Raw genomic sequence first — 22,793 nt, forward strand, 5'->3', positions numbered from 1 at the left:
CTTTCCCCTTTCTCCCCTACCCCCAGCCCCTGGCAACCACTAAGTTACTTTCTGTCGCTGTAGATTTGCTTTTTTCTGGACAAGTCGTATAAATGGAATCATACTATATGTGGTCTTTTTTTTTTTTTTAATTTATTTTTGGCTCCATTGGGTCTTCATTGCTGCACGCGGGCTTTCTCTAGTCGCGGCGAGCGGGGGGCTACTCTTCCTTGTGTTGCGCAGGCTTCTCATTGCGATGGCTTCTCTTGTTGCAGAGCACAGGCTCTAGGCACGCGGGCTTCAGTAGTTGTGGCACATGGGCTCAGTAGTTGTGGCTCATGGGCTCTAGAGCGCAGGCTCAGTAGTTGTGGCGCACGGGCTTAGTTGCTCCACTGCATGTGGGATCTTCCCAGACCAGGACTTGAACCCGTGTCCCCTGCATTGGCAGGCATATTCTTAACCACTGTGCCACCAGGGAAGCCCTATATGTGGTCTTTTGTGACTGGCTTCTTTCACTTGAGATAACATTTTTGAGGTTTGTCCATGTTGTAGCATATATCAGTACTTCGTTCCTTTTTGTTGTTGAATAAGATTCCATTGTAGATATACCACATTTTGTTTGTCCATTCATCAGCTGTTGGACAACACACTAGTCACACTAGTATTTTAATTAAAAGAGCAAATTGCCACGATCTCGGCAATCTGAGTTGAACAGCTTTTTGCTGTAGGTTTGAGTTAATAAAACGGTTCCTGATCTTAATATCTTAGATTTAAGGGATAAGATTAGTAAGGGATTTAAGATTTACTACTGATAGCAAAAATGATTTCTATTTAAGTTTGTGGAGAGTAGATGTTGCAGGATGAGCTAATGATAATAATATAATAATGTCATGATATTTATATTTGTGCTTTTCAGTGATCTCAGTAGAGTGGATCTGTATAGAAGAGTGTTCACTCCTCCCTTCTAATAAAATAACTTTAGAATGTTTAAAATCTTTTGACTACATGGAATATAACAACTGCCTTTGTGTTCAGCCAACAAGTTCACAGCTGACGTTGAGGCCAAGCTCCATAGCTGGTCTGCCAGAGGTCTACTGGTTACACTGTCCTATTGTATCAGTTTCTGTCTTTCCCTGCTTCTGACTCAGGTGTGAATGAAGAAGCATGGAAAAGAAGAGTGAGAGGGAACAAATAAGGTTCCACTTTCTTAAGGTGTCAAAACCCTTGCTGCCCACTCTTCTTACATGGGGAGTAGTGGCCAGACTGAGGACTCTGGAATCCTGGCATGGTCATTTCATATCTTTGTGATGCTGGGCAAGTACTTAACCTGTCTCTCTTGTTCTCATCAGCAAAGTGAAGATAATAATGGGTCTTAGTTCCTAGAGATGCTTTGAGGATGCCTGTAATTCCTGGCATAACAAATTAACAGTGTTAACCATTAATATCACTAGCATGTATTCACTACTTGCTATTTCCTCGATACTGTGCATCGAATCCTCACAACAATCCAAAAAGGTAGCGAAAGGTATTCTCACTTTACAGATGAAGAAATTGAGATTCAAGGAAGTTACGTATCTTCCTCAAGGTCACATGGCTAAAAAATGGCACAAGTCACTTTTATATACGTTTTGGTCTGCTTCAGGTTCTTAACACATTCATTGGACCATGGTGCCTCTATGCAATGAATCATGTTAGCCAATATGCTGTATAGTGGGATATAGCTATAATAACACACACACACACACACATTTGTTTTAATAAAAATGAATGATTGATGCAATTGGGCCACTTTGGAAAATGATGTGACCAAAACCCATGGGGAGAAAACAGTAGTAAGGGGCTGAGTTGAGGCTGTTGGAACAAACATGGGGCTTAAAGAACCTCAAAGTAAAGCAAATCCTCTGGCTAGATGCTATATTCTCCCAACTCTGGGGAGCCAGACCCTGTGGTTTATGGGAACTAAAAGAACACTGCACATGGTGCTCAGGCTAAAGAAGGTACATTGACTCATTTCCATCAGCTACGGAATTAGTCTCCTGTGCCCATGTTGGTATTTCAGTTCTCAACCTAATGGTTTAAGATGTTTCCATTATCATCACCACTCACCCACCAAGAGCACTTTTAAATTAGCCTTGAGAACAAAAGAGTAAACAGAAGCACAGTTTATTATTCTGCCAAGTTCAACTACCTAAAAAAGGCAACATCTGATAGTCAAGCAAACAACTAGACTGCAAAGCAGAAGTGTTAGCCTTGATACATGCCAGTTATTTGCTGCTCCAAGAGGGTCATTGGCTGTGTTGCCCCAAGAGTGGGGGAGAAGACAGTTCAAGGGTCGGAGACAAATGGCGTTTAGATGGTCCCCAACTGGCTGGAGTAACAGGAAACCTAAAACAGATTTTCCTTCTAACAGTCTCCTCTGAGCAGCCTTCCTGATTATACAGTGTAAAATAACAATTTTGGCTACTAATCCTAAATAATCCCAAGCTTTGGATACTAACTCCGGGAAATATTTATTCTCTCATATTTCTAGGTAAAAAAGATGTTCTCGATTCAGATTACCACAATCATAACAATCTGCTCTTTTAATTAAAAGAGTGTGTTCTTTCCCCACTTATAGTATTAGTGGCTTCAAATGCATAAAGAACCTTTTCGTAAACCCCTCCATGGGGGTTTAGACATCAGGGCAAAGGTAACATTTTAAGAATGTTCTTAATGTTGCAATCAATTGGGGATTAATTTTTAAGCCAATTTCTTGAGAATTCTGGCTAAGGTCTTTTCATCGTTGGAGGTTGTTTTTTATTGTCCTCTGAATTAGGAGTGTAACCCTAGCTTGTTAGATGCTACAAGCTTCTCTGGGAAGGTGGATTTACACCTGTGGTCTCTGAGCTAAAATAAGCAGAAAGGCCTTTGGTTCAGGTCCGCTGCTGGTGGCTACCTCATCCAACCCATGGTTGCCCCATTCAAAATGAACATTGGCCAATTTATGCAGATTCATGTTCATGCCGTGGCTATTCATTGTACTGGAACAACCAGCCTGCTTTTAAGTGATCCTGATTTGGTGCTATCACACTTGTAAAATCCAGCTCTAAATTCTATCCTTCCCTGCCAATCAGTCAAGGAGATCTGAACTTTGGTTCTTTGTAAATTATCCATAGTACTCTTTATTTACTTTACACTTATGCCCAAAAGGATTTGAAGGAACCTGCTTTAGATATGGCTCTGCTGTATTGTGACCCGGGGCATGTTATAACAATAAAAAAACATCTCACCTTTCACAGTGTTTCACTTTTACAAAGCACTTCCATGTACCTTCTCCTGTGAAAGTGATTACCCTCAGGATACCAATTGACTTATACGCTTCTGATAAAGCTGGCAGATGGAAAACACCTTGGAAAATAAGGACACTGGACAAATGCAAGGGTCACCCTGTTAATTAATGGGCTGGTAAGACTAGAGTTTCATTGTGTTGGTCCAACACAATGGTGTTTGATTTCAACTCTGGCTTGCAAAGATGTTCCAATCCTGGATATTTGTCAAGAATGGGAGGTCAGAAACACCAAGACCAGGAGGTCAGGGTGGATATGCCGGCAAGGATGCATACAGGGAACTTCTTGGAAAGAAATGAATTGAGGAACTTGTCCTGAATATGAGTAGCTGGAAAAGGACCTTGAATTTTCCCAACAGATGATTGCAGGAATATTTAAACTCTGGAATAGGAATGATAGACTACAGCTTAAATTGTAAGACACCAGTCTCCAGAACCATAGCATTTCAGAGTTGGAAGTCCCCTTACTGGTCTTCCAGGCCTGATCCAAGTCGCTAACCCCTGTAGGGTTTCATATGGTCTCTGCTTAAGCAGCTAATCTCCTACCAGAGGGGCCCATCTCATCTTTGGGGCATAATAATCATGTGAAAAGTATTCTTCCTCTTGAGTCCAGGGCTTCTGCCTTATAACAAGACCCATTCATTGTAGTTCTGTTCAGTAATGGACAAGTGGAATGTCCAGGGAGGCACTTCACTCCCCAATCATTGAACTTGAATCTACCTCCATGTAATTTACTCCAGTTAGAGGATTTCTCTTCTTGTGCCTTTGGATACACTTCCTCAGTGATCACAGCAGCCCTAAATGGTTTCGGAGACAACACACGAAGCCCCTGAGTGTTGGCACATCTTCCTACTCACAACTTCTCCTTGTCTTCTGTATCTCCTATATCTCTTCCTTTTCCTCTGATATCTGCACCCAGCTCTCGAATAATTCTTCTGGAAACTAAGCATGGACTCATACACAGAAGGCAGAGGGTTCTAGTGGACAGAGCAGAGGAACTTGCTTCAAGCCCTGGCAAATTTCTCTAAAGCTTCATAGTATTATTACTTACCCAATGGTGATGGGAGAGTATAATGATAGAATGTAAGTGAATGTTCATTATAAAATACAAAGTATTATAAAGCTACTGAAGACTTTACCACTAAATTCTAAAAGACCTCAAGCATCATGTGGTCCCAGCTCCTTGTTTTACACTAGAAGACGTTAAACAGAGAAGAAACTGACCTATCCAAGGACCACAGGAACAGTTAGAGGCAGGGCTAAAACGGAACCCGTATTTTGCCACTCACAGTCTCTTGCTCCCTCTACTGCCTGTGTGTTAAACAATGAGGGAAATCAGTAAAATCACCCTTGCACAGACCCTTAATAGTACCCAACACATATTAGGTGCTCCATCACTAGAGGCTGAAGAAATAGTCCAGGAAACAAAAGAATGAATAAATGACTGGTACTTGTTTCTGATGACATTTTATGGTTTCCTCCAAATGTACCTCTGTTTTTAATCATTTTTTAATTAGGTCTCTAGTAAAGAGCTTGGTTTTCAAAATGTACATGGGAAGATTAAATGAGACAATGCATTAAAGTGCTGAAAAGCTGTGTCTGGCAGTCAATAAATGTTAACTAATTATCATTCTTTGTTTTCTAGCCATGATCTTAGCAATAAGATCATGCTAACGCAATAAGGACTCACCAATCTGAAAATCACTTTGCAATCTACTAACAAAAGGAATTCTGGAATTGCAACAGTATCACTAGTATTTGTCAGTTCCTATCCTGTGATTTTAACTAGGCCATCCATGCCCATCCTTTGCAGTTAGCACCCAAAAAGATACAAAGCTTGCGTTAGCACCCAAAAAGATACAAAGTCCTGAATTCTCTCACTTCCTCCTTGGGGCTCCTGTTTATGCAGCCCCTGACCTTTGGGCTCTGTCTCCCATTCCAGTAAGCACTTGTCTATTGGACCTGACAATTTATTTGGCTTTGTGCTGTTTGAACCTTAGCACTCTTGCTCTATTTCAATCTCACTCAAGGTTTTGGAATTTCCCTCTGGTTCTCTCCACTCCCCTGCCTGCGCCCTGGTAGCTCTCCTCCTTCTAAACAAGGCCCATCCGCTTGACCCAAGTTGGTGTGTTTTCCTCTCAACATTGTAGCATTTGTTATAAATATTGATCTTTTTTATGATACTGGGAGCTGGGAGTTAGAATTTAGGCTCTTAGTATTTCTGTGTTTCAGGAAAGGGGAAAAATGGAATGTTGCCAAGAGGTTTTTTTTTTTCTTTATTTTTGTGTTAACTGAACTGGCTTTTTCTACCTCTTTTCATCTGTTCACCTCTGGTCTCCCAGTTTGACGATGCTCAGATTCAACCTGCCCTGGAAGAGTGACACCTGAGTGCTTCATGGGTTTTTTTCCCTTCGAGGGCTTCATTCACATACCTACAAATTGCCATAGTGATCTGAATCAGTTGCCAAAATGCTTGAAGCTTCCTTCTGAATCTCTGAACCCATCTGAGAATTTGACAAAAGACTAAAGACTAAACTTGGGCCAATGCCAGTACAAAGAAAGAGCTTGGATAAACTCATCAGTTAGGATTATACCGGAAGTTCTGATGTGGACAGAAATATTGATTCTCTTTTTAATCTCTGTGTCTTGTGATGAATTACCATTTCATATCTTCTCCTTTGTCGATGATACATCTATCCCAGATATATCCCACCCGCAATGTAAATTCCTTCGGAGCCTGGACTTGATCTGTTTATAATCACAGCTCTGTCCTCAACAGCTAAAGTGCTCAGCAAATAGCAGGCCGCCAATTGGTGTTTGTTGAATACTGAATGAATAAACAAATGAATGAGAAGCAGGATAGCGTTGTGGTTGGACAACAGCCTTTGACATCAAAGAGATCCCAGCTCGATTTTTGATTATGCCACTTCCCATCTTTGAGACTTCTCTGGATTTCTATTTCTTCATCAATAAAATGGGGGTGATAATAGCACCTACCTCATAGGTTTTGGGAGAATTAAAATAGTGCATGTAAAATTCTTAGCACAGTAGCTGGCATATTTTTAGAACTTAATAAATGTTCACTATGATGTCTGTTCTTTTCAGTGAAAATCCTCAATATTGAAGCTTATTAGAGGTAATTGAACTAATTTAACGTGACTAGTAGTGATGACTGTACTAAAGACGAATTAGTTTAATTCATCTGTCAGCAAGATTTTACTTAAAGAGCCAAGTTGACAAAACATGTACTGGTCACGCTCACTGTGTTTAAAGCACTATCCTAGGCTTTCAGGAGTGGGCAGGATGCAAAGATAGATACGGCACAGTCTCTTCCCTCTAAGAGTATAAAATCTAGAAGACTTACTGTGTGTGGTACTGTACTAAGTATACAGATATAGGAGGTATTGTTACCTTCCTCATCATCTGAGTTACTCTGTGTGCTTTGCAGAAAATTATTCTGCGACGCTCAGCTTCTCCTTTGAATACTTTCAATAACAAGAAACCTACTGCCTCATGAATCAGCTTATCCTGTTTGGGAACAGTCATTACGTTTAGAAAGATCGTCCTTAAAATTAGCACAAATCTACCTCCCTACAATTTTTACACATGGATCTAACTTCTGCCTTTTGGAAACACCCAGAAAAAAATCCATGTTTTTCCCCTTATATCAGAAGTCAACAAAATAAAGCCTACAGGCCAAATCCAGCTCACCATTTATTTTTGTAAATAAAGTTTTATTAGAACACAGTCAAGCCTATTCATTCACATATCGTCTGTGACTGCTTTTGCACAATAGAGTAGTTGCAACAGAGAACATGTGGCCCACAAAGCCAAAAATATTTACTGTTTGGGCCTTAAAGAAAAACTTGTTCAACCTCTGCTCTATATGACAGAACTTCAAACACTTAAAGACAACTAACATGTCTCCTCTTAAAGTGGAAAGCCCAGAACTGAGCCTAGAACTCTAAATAGAGACAGAATGAAGTGGCACTATCACCTCCCTTTTTCTGGACATCATACTTCTAATTATGTGGCCAGAGATCAAGTCAGTCTTTGATTGACACACAATACTGGAGTCTATCAGGGACTAAACCTCTGAGATTTCTCCCCCAGGAGCTTCTGTTAAGTTACGCCTCTGCACCCTGCACTGGTGAAGCCTAGTGTCAGACACTATCTACAAAACTTTAATCTTTCCAGTCTGTCCCAAGCAATCAGAAAACAATTCAGCATATATTCAAGGGCTGTAGCAGTCAGGATCAGAAAGGAAAAAGATGACATACTTAGCTAGGATGTTTAAGAAAATGTAATCTTATAATTTACATACCTGTGGGCAGAGTTGAGAAAAGTAACAAGGGAATTTGTCACCACCCTCTCTGCCTAGAGGGGAATGGGGAGGGATGGATTTTGGCGGGACCCAGTGAGAGCTGGGGCTGCCCACCTGGAGCTGTGGCAGTGGAGACACAACCACTGCTGGAAGCAGGCCAGGACGAAGGCAGGGGGGTTGGGAAACAGATACCCTGATGTGTTCTGCTCCCATGCTCTGCCTCCCATGGGTGGGGCCCAACCAGAGCTGGAGGACAAGAGCATCACAGGAGCCAGCCCACAGGGCACAGAAGAGGGCTGAGAGTAGGCGTGGGAGTCGGGGTAGAGAGTGACAAGGGCTAAATGGTGTGCCAGGCATTTTTTTAAATTCTGAATGAATAAACAGATGAATGAATGAAGTAAGTCCAAGACCTGGCACTCAGTCAATGTTTGTTGAACTGCAGGAGTGAAAGGACCACAATCTCCTTTACTTCTTCTTGCTCCAGAGCCCTGACTACTGCTGCTCGCCATTCCGGACTTTCCACCCCCAACGCGGCCCTCCTCCTGTACTCCACTCCTGCACTCTCCCCTAGCCTCTGCTGATCCCTCAGCGCTTCCCGCCGAAGAGTAAAAAGTGTGGATTTAATTTGGGAGGCAACAGAGCAGAGCAGGGGTTGTTTTAACCAGAGTTAGACCATTATCAAAGAGAGGGCTTTAAGTCCTGAAATGATTCCCAGAATTTAAAATACATTCTAGAATGTTCAGAATTTTAAAATGAAAAATTCAGCATCACTGTATCCTATGGAGAAAAATTGGTGGCTTCTGAGAAAGCTGCCCCAGACAGTTGCGTTATGAACTCTGGGTTCACCAGACACCTCATTAGCTGATGCCTTGGGGCTGGCCGTTTTACGCTCACATGGGCTCATCACATCATAGGTTTTTATTGCAAAGATGTCTGGGCTCTGCATTCATTAGGCCAGTAGCGGTGACGCTGAGGAATTGGGGGTGTGTGAGAGAGATTCGTGTTGGCTTGAAGCCGCTGGTAGCAATCCGCAGCTGCCTGCCTTCCACTTCCTTCTCCATGGGTGTCAGCATGGAGAACACTCAGCCCTGGATTCCTTGAACAATAATCCCCAAGATTCTGGATTTTGAAGACATAGAAATTATTTAAAAGTATTATTTGGCCTGCTACTCTGGTTAGATTGTTTGTTTTCGCATGGAATGTGCAAGAGAAAACTGAGCACTAAATTAGGAATTGTTGTCTTTATATCAAAGCAAATTTTAAAAAGTAACTGCACACATATAGGAGCCTATTTTGTATTCAAGTCCTGAAATCATTTTTGTTCTAACTCAGATCCATACTATTAGCAATTGTCACCTCATGCCTCAGAGACCCAGGCCAGTTAGTCCTCAGAGTTTAAAATGTCTTAGACAAAACCTAGAGCCAGATATATTGGAAGGAACAAGATGGGAACCATGATTCCAGATGGGCATAGCCCAGCTGATAAAAGCCCACACACAACAGCCCAGGGAACAGCCCTGTCACTACCAAAAATTATTCACATCTCGAAAAGCAGGCTTCTGCCAATGCTCATATGAACCCATGAGATAGAATCAAACTCGAGCTTTGAGCTGGAGTGGCCAAATTCCCAGTTCAGCCATGGCTATGACAGGATATGTCAATAAATTTCATTCAAGGTCTCCAGGGCCAAATTTCACAAAGTCAAATCCCAATTAGGATAACTGGCAACATTTTAGGAAGATCTGTAGATAAGATAATAGTACTATATCAACGTTAATTTTCTGATTTTAGTCATTACATGATGGTTATATAAGAGAATGCCCTTGCTCTTAGGAAAACACGACAGAAATATTAGAGGGCGAAGAGACATCATGACTTATTCTCAAATGATTTAATAAAAATAATCATTTGTGTATACAGAAAAGAAAGAGAATGATAGGGATATCCCTGGCGGTCCAGTGATTAAGATTCTGGGCTTCCACTGCAGGGGGTGCAGGTTTGATCCCTGGTTGGGAATGAAGATCCCATGTGCTGCATGGTGTGGCCAAAAAATTTTTTAAAAAAAAGAAGAAAGAGTATGATAAACCAAATGTAAAATATTAATAAGTAGGGTATCTGGGTAAAGGGAATATAACATTTTTTTAGTATTTTTGCAACTTTTCTATAAGTTTGAAATTACTTCATAATAAGGTTGATAGAAAACTAATTCAAAAAAAAAAAAAAAACTAGAGCTGTCTTATGCCATCACTGAAGTGCAGTGATTTCAGTCCTGCTCTTGCTGCAAAGTGAGTAAGAAATGGCATCTCCTGTTTCATCATCTTTGAGCTAAAATGAGTCATTTCCTCTTTCAGCTAAAGAACTCTTCTATTCATGGAGGCGAACGCTAAGGATGCTTTCCACATGAACCTTGAGGTAAGGGGAACTTGACACGTGCCCCTCTGTCACATCGCCCAACTGTCCTACTGTGCGCTTCATCCAGGCTCAGGAAAGGACTCTTCTCTCTTGGCTCACAGAGAGAATAGTTTCGAACCAGTCAACATCCACATTGCTGCATTCTGCTGTTCTCAAAGGCCTTTTCGATCTCCCCAGCCTATCCTGCCCAGAAAACCCTTCTCTGTTTTTCTCAACGAAAATACCACACCTATTAAGAGCTGATATCTCCTCGTGGTGCATTTATGGGAGATTTTAATTTTCTCTTCATAGTTGTCTGTACTTGAGAAAATTTCAACAATGACTGTGTTATTCTTTTAAAATCAGAAAAAGAAATATTGTGTTTGCTTTTATTTTCCCAAGCAGCTCTGCATAAATTCTTGCCATGGTTTTCTGTGTCCCCTTCAGCCCCTACGATTGTCACAGCTGCCTGTCCCCTTCCTCCCAGCCCACTGACAGTCCTCATGGAAAGACTCAGACATGCTGGGCTCTGCATCTTCCCTATCTACCTTCGACAGGGAAAATCACTTCCTGGTCCCATGACCCACTGAACCCCAGGCACAATCTACTGACTTGGATCTCACAAGTTTTTGTTTGCCTCTCCCCACCTACAATATCCTATTGCCATTTTGGAGTCGGAGTTGGGTAGAAGTACTTAACTCACATATTCCCCCTTCATGCCAGCTCAAATACCATGCCCCAACTCCATCTCCCTAGGATACCAGGCCCAGCTGATAAATCGGTCGTAAAGTATTATGAGTCCATTTGACAGATGGAGAAACCAAGCCTCAAGGCTACCCTCTGTATGTACTACAGAAAAATGGGATCTTGACCCTCTGAGACCAACTTGGCACGTGTCACCTTGAGGATGCACTCTCTCTTTCAGAGCGTGTTAAGTTAAGGACTCATGAAGATATGAAACTGACTAGGTCATGGGTAGATGAGAATTATCCTAGGATTTCCTGAGGTCACCCCAGGGTACTTGTCCTCCAATACTGAAAAGTGATGGTCCTTTGAGGACCACCTGATACGTCAGTGTCAAGAACCAAGCCTGGGCTTTCCCTCGGGGCCAGAGTTTCTCACCTTTAGCACTGTTGACATTCTAGGACAGATAATTCTTTGTCGTGGAGGCTGTCTTGTGCATTGTAGCGTGTTTAGCAGCACCCCTGGTCTCCACCCACTAAATGCCAGTATTCCACCCCCCACCCCACTTGTGACAACCAACCATGTCTTCAGATGTAGCCTAGGGTTCCAGAGAGGAGAAAGTCCTACCCTCAGTAGTGACAATAAAATCATGTTTCCAGACATTGCCAGGCATCCCCTGGGTTGGGGGAGACAAAATCCCCCACAAGAAAAACCCCTGCTCTAAGCTACCTCAGCCCAGCAAAGACTTGTATTTTTCACGCGAGTAGACTGAAATTTATAGTGTTCAGAGTAAACATTAGCAAGGACTTGCAGAAGGGATGCCATAAGTTGTCAAAGTGCTTCCTCACAGCAAGACCCTTTGGCTTAAAGCCCAGGAGTATTTGGTAACACTGCAACCGGTGAATCAACCCAGCCAAACCACCAGCTTCTCGGATTTTCTCTCTTCTTCCTAGGCTTCTGCCCCTTGATTCCAAATGCCTCATGAGGTTTGGTTGAGTGAAAGGCAAACGGGAGAGGACAGAGTAACACTAAATGCTTGAGCAATCCTTCCCTTCATGAGGTCTGGAGAAGCACAGCATGATCTAAACTGCGTTGCACAGCACCAGGGAGGGTTGGCTACTCTTTTTTATTTATATGTATACTTATTTACAAACCACATCCGCCCCTCATTATCCTCAACCCTTTACCCAACCTAGTGTTTGGTGTGAAAATGTTGGCTTCTGATACCAGTAGGTATCTGTGAAAACACAGGCAAGAACTTGAGAGCAGTCCCATGGTTGTCCAAAAGAAACAGAAACGCTGCTCAGTTTCAGGCTGAAAGGAACATCCAGAAAGCAATGTTCATAAAAGAATTCAGAGGAAACAAAATGGTCCCTATACAGGAGGATTAGAATTAAGAGTAAAATCACACTTCCTGTCTGATACCCCACCAGAAGTGCCACAGTCCATTTTGTGGCCTTCCGTCTGGTTTCTGGTCTCTTTGAACTGTTAACCCTTCAATCCTGTCCAGTGGTAATGACCCCTCCCTAACAACCTCTCCCTGGCACCTCCTCCCCAGAGTGGAACAGAATGCCACTCTGAATGGCATGCCAGGTTCTTTTGTAGGAGGTTGGCATCCTTTAGGCTCTGCCCATTCCAGCCGTCCCACATCCAGCTCTTTCCCAGGCTCCCATCCAAACATCTTTGACCTTAACTCTCCCCAAACTGCAAGAGACTAGGAGGAACTTTGAAGCAGCCCAGGGCACTGGGGACGATGGGCCCATCCATAGAGTATGCTTTGAGGTCACTCTAAAACTCTAAGCCTATAATCTTTTCACCCATCGAGCTTGCCTACTAGAGTCCTTCAAATGCCTATCATTTAGGCCTCTGCATTGACTGAAGCACGACATTGTTCAATACCTACGCATTTACCTAAGAAGGGTAAGAACTTAAAACATGGATAGGAATTTGTTTGTCAGATTAACTTGTAGGTACCTCTCTAAGAAAGGGGGCCTTGAGGTTGGGACACAGGAAGATTAACTGTTTTTTGGGTTTTTTAAAGTATACTTGATTTACAATGTTGTGTTAATTTCTGCTGTATAGAAAAGTGATTCAGTTATATGTATATAAGTATATACATATATATATATGTATATATATATACACATTCGTTTTTTATATTCATTTCCATTATGGTTTGTCATAGGGTATTAAATATAGTTTCCTGTGCTATACAGTAGCACCTTGTTGTTTATCCATTCTATATATTATAGCTTACATCTGCTAACCCCAACCTTTATTTTTTTTTAACATCTTTATTGGAGTATAATTGCTTTACAATGGTGTGTTAGTTTCTGCTTTATAACAAAGTGAGTCAACTATATATATACATATATCCCCATATCTTCTCCCTCTTGCGTCTCCCTCCCACCCTCCCTATCCCACCCCTCTAGGTGGGCACAAAGCACCGAGCAGATCTCCCTGTGCTATACAGCTGCTTCCCACTAGCTATCTATTTTACATTTGGTAGTGTATATATGTCCATGCCACTCTCTCACTTCGTCCCAGCTTACCCTTCTCCCTCCCTGTGTCCTCAAGTCCATTCTCTACGTCTGCGTCTTTATTCCTGTCCTGCCCCTAGGTTCATCAGAACCATTTTTTTTTTTTAGATTCCATATATATGTGTTCACATACGGTATATATTTTTCTCTTTCTGACTTACTTCACTCTGTATGACAGTCTCTAGGTCCATCCACCTCACTACTAATAATTCAATTTCGTTTCTTTTATGGCTAATATTCCATTGTACATATGTGCCACATCTATATGCATTCATCTGTCGATGGACACTTAGGTTGAATCCATGTCCTGGCTATTGTAAGTAGAGCTGCAATGAACATTGTGGTACATGACTCTTTTTGAATTATGATTTTCTCAGGGTATATGCCCAGTAGTGGGATTGCTGGGTCGTATGGTAGTTCTATTTTTAGTTTTTTAAGGAACCTCCATACTGTTCCCCATAGTGGCTGTATCAATTTACATTCCCTCCATCAGTGCAAGACGGTTCCCTTTTCTCCACACCCTCTCCAGCATTTATAGTTTGTAGATTTTTTGATGATGGCCATTCTGACCGGTGTGAGGTGATATCTCATTGTAGTTTTGATTTGCATTTCTCTAATGATTAGTGATGTTGAGCATTCTTTCATGTGTTTGTTGGCAATCTGTATATCTTCTTTGGAGAAATGTCTGTGTAGTTCTTCTGCCCATTTTTGCACTGGGGTTGTTTGTTTTTTTGATATTGAGCTGCTTGTAAATTTTGGAGATTAATCCTTTGTCAGTTGCTTCATTTGCAAATATTTTCTCCCATTCTGAGGGTTGCCTTTTCATCTTGTTTATGGTTTCCTTTGCTGTGTAAAAGCTTTTAAGTTTCATTAGGTCCCATTTGTTTATTTTTGTTTTTATTTCCATTTCTTTAGGAGGTGGGTCCAAAAGGATCTTGCTGTGATTTATGTCATAGAGTGTTCTGCTTATGTTTTCCTCTAAGAGTTTTATGGTGTCTGGCCTTACATTTAGGTCTTTAATCCATTTGAAGTTTATTTTTGTGTATGGTGTTAGGGAGTATTCTAATTTCACTCTTTTACATGTAGCTGTCCAGTTTTCCCAGCACCACTTATTGAAGAGGCTGTCTTTTCTCCACTGTATATTCTTGCCTCCTTTATCAAAGATAAGGTGACCATATGTGCGTGGGTTTATCTTTGGGCTTTCTATCCTGTTGCATTGATCTATATTTCTGTATTTGTGCCAGTACCATACTGTCTTGATTACTGTAGCTTTGTAGTATAGTCCAAAGTCAGGGAGCCTGATTCCTTCAGCTCCGTTTTTCTTTCTCAAGATTACTTTGGCTATTCGGGGTCTTTTGTGTTTCTATGCAAATCGTGAAATGTTTTGTTCTAGTTCTGTGAAAAAGGCCATTGGTAGTTTCATACGGATCGCATTGAATCTGTAGATTGCTTTGGGTAGTATTGTCATTTTCACAATCCAAGAACATGGTATACCTCTCCATCTGTTTGTGTCATCTTTAATTCCTTTCATCAGTGTCTGATATTTTTCTGCATACAGGTCTTTTGTCTTCTTAGCTAGGTTTATTCCTAGGTATTTTATTCTTTTTGTTGCAGTGGTAAATGGGAGTGATTCCTTAATTTCTCTTTCAGATATTTCATCATTAGTGTATAGGAATGCAAGAGATTTCTATGCATTAATTTTGTATCCTGCTACTTTACCAAATTCATTGATTAGCTCTAGTAGTTTTCTGGTGGCATCTTTAGGATTCTCTATGTATAGTATCATGTCATCGGCAAACAGTGACAGCTTTACTTCCTCTTATCCGAATTGGATTCCTTTTATTTCTTTTTCTTCTCTGATTGCTGTGGCTAATACTTCCAAAACTGTGTTGAATAATAATGGTGAGAGTGGACAACCTTGTCTTGTTCCTGATCTTAGTGGAAATGGTTACAGTTTTTCACCATTGAGAACGATGCTGGCTGTGGGTTTGTCATATATGGCCTTTATTATGTTGAGGTAAGTTCCCTCTATACCTACTTTCTGGAGGGTTTTTATATAAATGGGTGTTGAATTTGTCAAAAGCTTTTTCTGCCTCTATTGATATGATCATATGGTGTTTCTCCTTCAATTTGTTAATATGGTTTATCACGTTGATTAATTTGCATATGTTGAAGAATCCTTGCATTCCTGGCATAAATCCCACTTGATCATTGAGTATGATCCTTTTAAGGTGCTGTTGGATTCTGTTTACTAGTATTTTGTTGAGGATTTTTGCATCTATGTTCATCAGTGATATTGGCCTGTAGTTTTCTTTCTTTGTGACATCTTTGTCTGGTTTTGGTACCAGGGTGATGGTGGCCTCGTAGAATGAGTTTGGGAGTGTTCCTCCCTCTGCTATATTTTGGAAGAGTTTGAGAAGGATGGGTGTTAGCTCTTCTCTAAATGTTTGATCGAATTCACCTGTGAAACCATCTGGTCCTGCACTTTTGTTTGTTGGAAGATTTTTAATCACAGTCTCAATTTCAGTGCTTGTGATTGGTCTGTTTATATATTCTATTTCTTCCTGTTCAGTCTCGGAAGGTTGTGCTTTTCTAAGAATTGTTCCATTTCTTCCAGGTTGTCCATTTTATTGGCATATAGTTGCTTGTAGTAATCTCTCATGTTCCTTTGTATTTCTGCAGTGTCAGTTGTTACTTCTCCTTTTTCATTTCTAATTCTATGGACTTGAGTCTTCTCCCTTATTTTCTTGATGAGTCTGGCTAATGGTTTATCAATTTTGTTTATCTTCTCAAAGAACCAGCTTTTAGTTTTATTGATCTTTGCTATTGTTTCCTTCATTTCTTTTTCATTTATTTCTGGTCTGATCTTTATGATTTCTTTCCTTCTGCTAACTTTGGGGGTTTTTTGTTATTCTTTCTCTAATTGCTTTAGGTGTAAGGATAGGTTGTTTATTTGAGCTGTTTCTTATTTCTTGAGATAGGATTTTATTGCTATAAACTTCCCTCTTAGAACTGCCTTTGCTGGATCCCATAGGTTTTGGGTCCTCGTGTTTTCACTGTCATTTGTTTCTAGGTATTTTTTTTATTTCCTCTTTGATTTCTTCAGTGATCTCTTGGTTATTTAGTCATGTATTGTTTAGCCTCCATGTGTTTGTATGTTTTAGAGATTTTTTTCTGTAATTGATATCTACTCTCATAGCGTTGTGGTCGGAAAAGATACTTGATACGATTTCAATTTTCTTAAATTTACCGAAGCTTGATTTGTGACCCAAGATATGATCTATCCTGGAGAATGTTCCATGAGCTCTTGAGAAGAAAGTGTATTCTGTTGTTTTTGGATGGAATATCCTATAAATATCAATTAAGTCCATCTTGTTTAATGTATCATTTAAAGCTTGTGTTTCCTTATTTATTTTCATTTTGGATGATCCATTGGTGAAAGTGGGGTGTTAAAGTCCCCTACTATGATTGTGTTACTGTCGATTTCCCCTTTTATGGCTGTTAGCATTTGCCTTATGTATTGAGGTGCTCCTATGTTGGATGCATAAATATTTACAATTGTTATGTCTTCTTCTTAGATTGATCCCTTGATCGTTATGTAGTGTCCTTCTTTGTCTCTTGTAATAGCCTTTATTTTAAAATCTATTTTGTTTGATAGGAGAATTGCTAGTCCAGGTTTCTTTTGATTTCCATTTGCATGGAATATCTTTTTCCATCCCCTCACTTTCAGTCTGTATGTGTCCCTAGGTCTGATGTGGGTCTCTTGTAGACAGCATATGTATGGGTCTTGTGTTTGTCTCCATTCAGCCAGTCTATGTCTTTTTGTTGAGCAATTAATCCATTTACATTTAAGGTAAATATTAATATGTCTGTTCCTATTACCATTTTCTTAATTGTTTTGGGTTTGTTACTGTAGGTCTTTTCCTTCTCTTGTGTTTCCTGCCTAGAGAAGTTCCTTTAGCATTTCCTGTAAAGCTGGTTTAGTGGTGCTGAATTCTCTTAGCTTTTGCTTGTCTGTAAAGGTTTTAATTTCTCCATCGAATCTGAATGAGATCCTTGCTGGGTACAGTAATCTTGGTTGTAGGTTTTTCCCTTTCATCACTTTAAATATGTCTTGCCACTCCTTTCTGGCTTGCAGAGTTTCTGCTGAAAGGTCAGCTGTTAACCTTATGGGGATTCCCTTGTATGGTATGTTTTTTTCCCTTGTTGCTTTTAATATTTTTTCTTTGTATTTATTTTTGAAAGTTTGATTAATATATGTCTTGGCAAGTGTGTCCTTGGATTTATCCTGTTTGGGACTCTCTTCGCTTCCTGCACTTGACTATTTCCTTTCCTATATTAGGGAATTTTTCAACTATAATCTCTTCAAATATTTTCTCAGTCTCTTTCTTTTTCTCTTCTTCTTCTGGTGCCCCTATAATTCGAATGTTGGTGCATTTAATGTTATCCCAGAGGTCTCTGAGACTGTCCTCAATTCTTTTCATTCTGTTTTCTTTATTCTGCTCTACCATAGTTATTTCCACTATTTTATCTTCCAGGTCACTTATCCGTTCTTCTGCCTCAGTTATTCTGCTATTGATTCCTTCTAGAGAATTTTTAATTTCATTTATAGTGTTGTTCATCATTGTTTGTTTGCTCTTTAGTTCTTCTAGGTCCTTGTTAAACGTTTCTTGTATTTTCTCCATTCTACTTCCAAGATTTTGGATCATCTTTACTATCATTACTCTGAATTCTTTTTCAGATAGACTGCCTATTTCCTCTTCATTTGTTTGGTCTGGTGGGTTTTTACCTTGCTCCTTCATCCACTGTGTATTTCTCTATCTTCTCATTTTGCTTAAGTTACTGTGTTTGGAGTCTCCTTTTCACAGGCTGCAGGTTCATAGTTCCCGTTGTTTTTGGTGTCTGCCCCCAGTGGCTAAGTTTGGTTCAGTGGGTTGTGTAGGCTTCCTGGTGAAGGGTACTAGTGCCTGTGTTCTGGTGGATGTGGCTGGATGTTGTCTTTCTGGTGGGCAGGACCACATCCGGTGGTGTGATTTGGGGTGTCTGTGACCTTGTTATAATTTTAGGCAGCCTCTCTGCTAATGGGTGGAGTTGTGTTCCTGTCTTGCTAGTTGTTTGGCGTAGGGTGTCCAGCACTGTAGCTTGCTGGTTGTTGAGTGGAGCTGGGTCTTAACATTGAGATGGAGAACTCTGGGAGAGCTTTTGCTGTTTGATATTACGTGGAGCCAGGAGGTCTCTGGTGGACCAATTTCCTGAACTTGGCTCTCCCACCTCAGAGGCCCAAGCCTGACACCTGGCCGGAGCACCAAGACCCTGTCAGCCACATGGCTCAGAAGAAAAGAGAGGGAGAAAGAAAGAAAGAAAAAAAGGAAGGAAGGAAGAAAGAAAGGAAGGAAGGAAGGAAAGATGGAAGGAAGGAAGGAAGGAAAGAAGAAAGAAAATAAAAAGAAATAAAGTTACTAAAATAAAAAAATTATTAAAAATTAAAAGGAATTTTTAAAAAAAGAAAGAAGAAAGAAAGAAAGAAGAGAGCAACCAAACCAAAAAACAAATCCACCAATGATAACAAGCACTAAAAACTATACTAAAAAAAAAACCAAAACAGACAGAGAGAACCCTAGGAAAAATGGTAAAAGCAAAGCTATACAGACAAATAGACAAATCACACAAAGCATACACATACACACTCACAAAAAGAGAAAAAAGGAAAATATATATATATATATATCTATATATAAAAAAAAGGAAAAGAGCAACCAAATCAATAAACACATCTACCAATGATAATAATCTCTAAATACTAAACTAAGATAAACATAAAACCAGAAACCAGTCAGTCGCAGACAGCAAATCCTAAGTCTACAGTTGCTCCCAAAGTCCACCTCCTCAATTTGGGATGATTTGTTGTCTGTTCAGGTATTCCACAGATGCAGGGTACATCAAGTTGATTGTGGAGATTTAACCTGCTGCTCCAGAGGCTGCTGGGAGAGATTTCCCTTTCTCTTCTTTGTTCGCACAGCTCCTGGGGTTCAGCTTTGGATTTGGACCCGCCTCTGCCTGTAGGTTGCCTGAGGGCGTCTGTTCTTCGCTCACACAGGACGGGGTTAAAGGAGCAGCTGATTCAGGGGCTCTGGCTCACTCAGGCCGGGGAGAGGGAAGGGTACGGATGCAGGGCGAGCCTGCGGCGGCAGAGGCCAGCATGACATTGCAACAGCCTGAGGCGCTGTGCATTCTCCCGGGGAAGTTGTCCCCAGATCACGGGAGCCTGGCCGTGGCGGGCTGCACCGGCTCCCGGGAGGGGCGGTGTGGAGAGTGACCTGTGATCGCACACAGGCTTCTTGGTGGTGGCAGCAGCAGCCTTAGCGTCTCATGCCCGCCTCTGGGGTCCGCACTGATAGCCGCAGCTCTCACCCATCTCTTGAGCTCGTTTAGGCGGTGCTCTAAATCCTCTCTCCTTGTGCACCCTGAAACAATGGTCTCTTGCCTCTTCGGCAGCTCCAGACCTTTTCCCAGACTCCCTCCCTGCTAGCCGTGGCGCACTAACCCCTTCAGGCTGTGATCACGCAGCCAACCCCAGTCCTCTCCCTGGGATCTGACCTCCAAAGCCCCAGCCTCAGCTCCCAGCCCCCGCCCGCCCCAGCAGGTGAGCAGACAAGCCTCTCGGGCTGGTGAGTGCTGCTCGGCACCGCTCCTCTGTGCGGGAATCTCTCCACTTTGCCCTCCGCACCCCTGTGGCTGCACTCTCCTCCGTGGCTCTGAAGCTTCCCCCCTCTGCAACCCGCAGTCTCCGCCTGCGAAGGGGCTTCCTAGTGTGTGGAAACCTTTCCTCCCTCACAGCTCCCTCCCACTGGTGCAGGTCGCATCCCTACTCTTTTGTCTGTTTCTTTTTTTTCTTTTGCCCAACCCAGGTATGTGGGGGGTTTCTTGCCTTTTGGGAGGTCTGAGGTCTTCTGCCAGCATTCAGCAGGTGTTCTGTAGGAGCTGTTCCACATGTAGATGTATTTCTTGTATATTTGTGGGCAGGAAGGTGATCTCCATATCTTACTCCTCTGTCATCTTGAAGGTCTCCCCTATCCCCAACCTTACACTCCATCCTTTCCCCAACCCCCTTCCCCTTGGCAACCAGAAGTCTGTTCTTTGTGTTCAGGAGTCTGTTTCTGTTTTGTAGACAGGTTCATTTGTATCATATTTTAGATTACACATATAAGTGATATTATATGATATTTGTCTTTCTCTTTCTGTCTTACTTCACTTAGTATGATAATCTCTATTTGCATCCATGTTGCTGCAAATGGCATTATTTCATTCTTTCTATGGCTGAGTAGTATTCCATTGTATATATGTCCCACATCTTCTTTATCCATCCTCTGCAGGACAGGTTAGTTGTGATTGGAGTGGAAGGACTGAAATGATTGAGGTATTGAGCTCCAGACCTGCACTGTCGAACACACTAGCCACTGGCTTCATGTGGTAATTTTAATGTAAATTCATTGAAATTAAATAATATTAAAAATTCAGTTCCTCGGTCACACTGGCCACATTTCAAATGTTTGACAGTCACATATGGTTATGGTTGCTATATTGGACAGAGAAGACATAGACCATTTCCATCATCGTAGGGAGTTCTGTTGTGTGGAACTCCTCTTGACTTTGCTGGAACTGCCAACGCAGAGTTCTGGGAAGCAGAGGGAGCCTGAAATGACCTCTGTGTAGGGAAGGACAGAGAGGAGTAGGAGAGAGAACAGAATTTGAAAGAGAAAGCAAAAGGGCACCAAAGGCAAACTTTGTGTGCTTTGCCCAGACTCCAGCCCTGAGCAAACATGAAGCCACCCCACCACAAAGCTCTTGGTGTTGATACCTGCAAATAAAGGAGCGATTGGCATTGGCTTTGGGCCCCATTTCCTCCATTGTATGGCCCCTGGGATCTGTGGCTCCTTGTGAAACAAATGACCCTGTCCTGAGTCCTGAGCCAAGAGGGACACAGGGGTCACTGGACTCCCAGCCAAAGGGAAATCATCACCATGGTGGCACGTGGCAGCCCCTCAGTAACCAAGAGTCCTAAAGCAAGGATACTTGGGAGTTCCTAAATCAAAAGACATTCAGGGAGAAAGAAGAACCTTCTCCATCTGGAATTAGACCTCCACTCAGAGAGTCAGAGAGACGTGGAGGATCTGGGAGCATTCACCTCTTACTGACCACTGGTTCACACTCACATAGCACTTGGAGTCCCGTGGAGACTTTTCATAACATTAATTCATCTCATCCTCACAATAGTTGGCTGAGGAAAGCAAGACAGATGTGACCCTCTCGACAGTTTCTATTAAAAGAAATTCATCTCAGAAAGAGGAAGAGATGGGCCCAAATCAATCTGACTGAGAAATGGCAGAACCAGCTCTAGAAACCGCTGCCCAATTCTGTCTGCAGCTTGCGTCACCTCTCAGGTGAATGAGGGTTACTTTGTACCTGTCCAGATCCCTAAGTGTGCCAGCCCCAAAGTGTGTGACCTCCACCTGGATCATACTGCAACCTCAGTTCATGTCCAGTCCCAAGCCCTGACCATCTCGTGGACTCTTCATTACCAAATAACACTTGCTAATGGCCAAGCAAAGGATTAGACTGAGAAAAAGGATGTGACTTTTCCCGGAAGACCCCTCCCAGACAAACATTAATGGTAAAGAGGAAATGGCGCGCATGACAGCCTGGGCACCAGAGCTGCCAAGTCTGTTTTCCTGTGCCCGAGACGCAGGAAGATACAGTTTTCCTGGCTCCCAAAACTCTGAGTCTGCAGTGGGAGACCCTGGAACATGCAGGTGGCTTTTGTTTGCTAGAAAAGTATCCAGAAAACTGAATCAGATTAGTCCATTTATAGGACTTTCAGTGGTTGGTGCCAAATATTGATGACTTTCCTCAAATTTGAGAAAATGTCTCACAACGTGGGAGCTATTTACATACATGGCAAAATAACCAATCAGATTCCGTATTTTCTTGGACAGAGCATGCACATCAAAAATCAGATAGGCAGAGTAATTATTGGACTTTCACTTTTAATGACTGCTAGCACTACATCTGCCATTGTCCAGAGAACTGAAAAGAAAAAAATCAAAAGAATATTCAAACAGATAAAGCAATAGTGAGGATATGATTACTTTGAATGTGCCCAATAAAGCAATACCCCATCCACAAGCTACTTTGTTCCTTCCCTTCACAGCAGCACCCTGATACTTCTCACTCACATCCACCGTTTCCACCCGTAGAGGCCACTAGGGTTGAAAACATACCCATTTCACCAATTAGACCACTGAGCTGTCCATGCCAGACTTTGACGAAATCATCCCCCAAAGGCCAGATGCCTGGCTAAAAGCAGACTAAACCATGGACGTGTAACACTCACCAAAGAAGTTCTGAGAAAACCAGTCCCAGGTTTGCTTTAGGAGCTCATAATACAGCCAAGGACCCAGACTCTTTTTATCTGGGGACCCTTCTCTTCCACCCTCTCTCTTTTGACCAGGGAGGAAAATCTTCCCCAGCAGACCCGAGAAGACTTCTGCCA

The 22,793-nt window shown here is 41.8% G+C and overlaps 1 protein-coding gene and 1 long non-coding RNA gene across 7 annotated transcripts in view; one reads left to right on the forward strand and one right to left on the reverse strand.

Annotated features, from left to right (window-relative positions):
* PRLR (prolactin receptor) overlaps positions 1-22,793 on the forward strand; it is a 206,427-nt gene that overhangs the window by 132,215 nt on the left and 51,419 nt on the right. For 5 of the 6 annotated variants that reach the window (XM_082453779.1, XM_082453775.1, XM_082453774.1 and 2 more), the window contains one exon: positions 9,980-10,040. The gene's annotated coding sequence lies outside the window, so the exon portion shown is untranslated. Of the gene's footprint in view, positions 1-4,949; positions 10,041-22,793 lie in introns of all 6 variants that reach the window. The other variant, XM_082453776.1, reaches the window with a different exon arrangement.
* LOC309656925 overlaps positions 11,210-22,793 on the reverse strand; it is a 28,442-nt gene continuing 16,858 nt past the window's right edge. Inside the window, exon 2 of the long non-coding RNA XR_014261618.1 lies at positions 11,210-12,995. This is a non-coding gene — a long non-coding RNA (uncharacterized lncRNA). The remainder of the gene's footprint in view (positions 12,996-22,793) is intronic.

The sequence above is a fragment of the Balaenoptera physalus genome, assembly GCF_965194825.1.
Source record: "Balaenoptera physalus genome assembly, chromosome: 3".
Classification (NCBI taxonomy): Eukaryota; Metazoa; Chordata; class Mammalia; order Artiodactyla; family Balaenopteridae; genus Balaenoptera; species Balaenoptera physalus.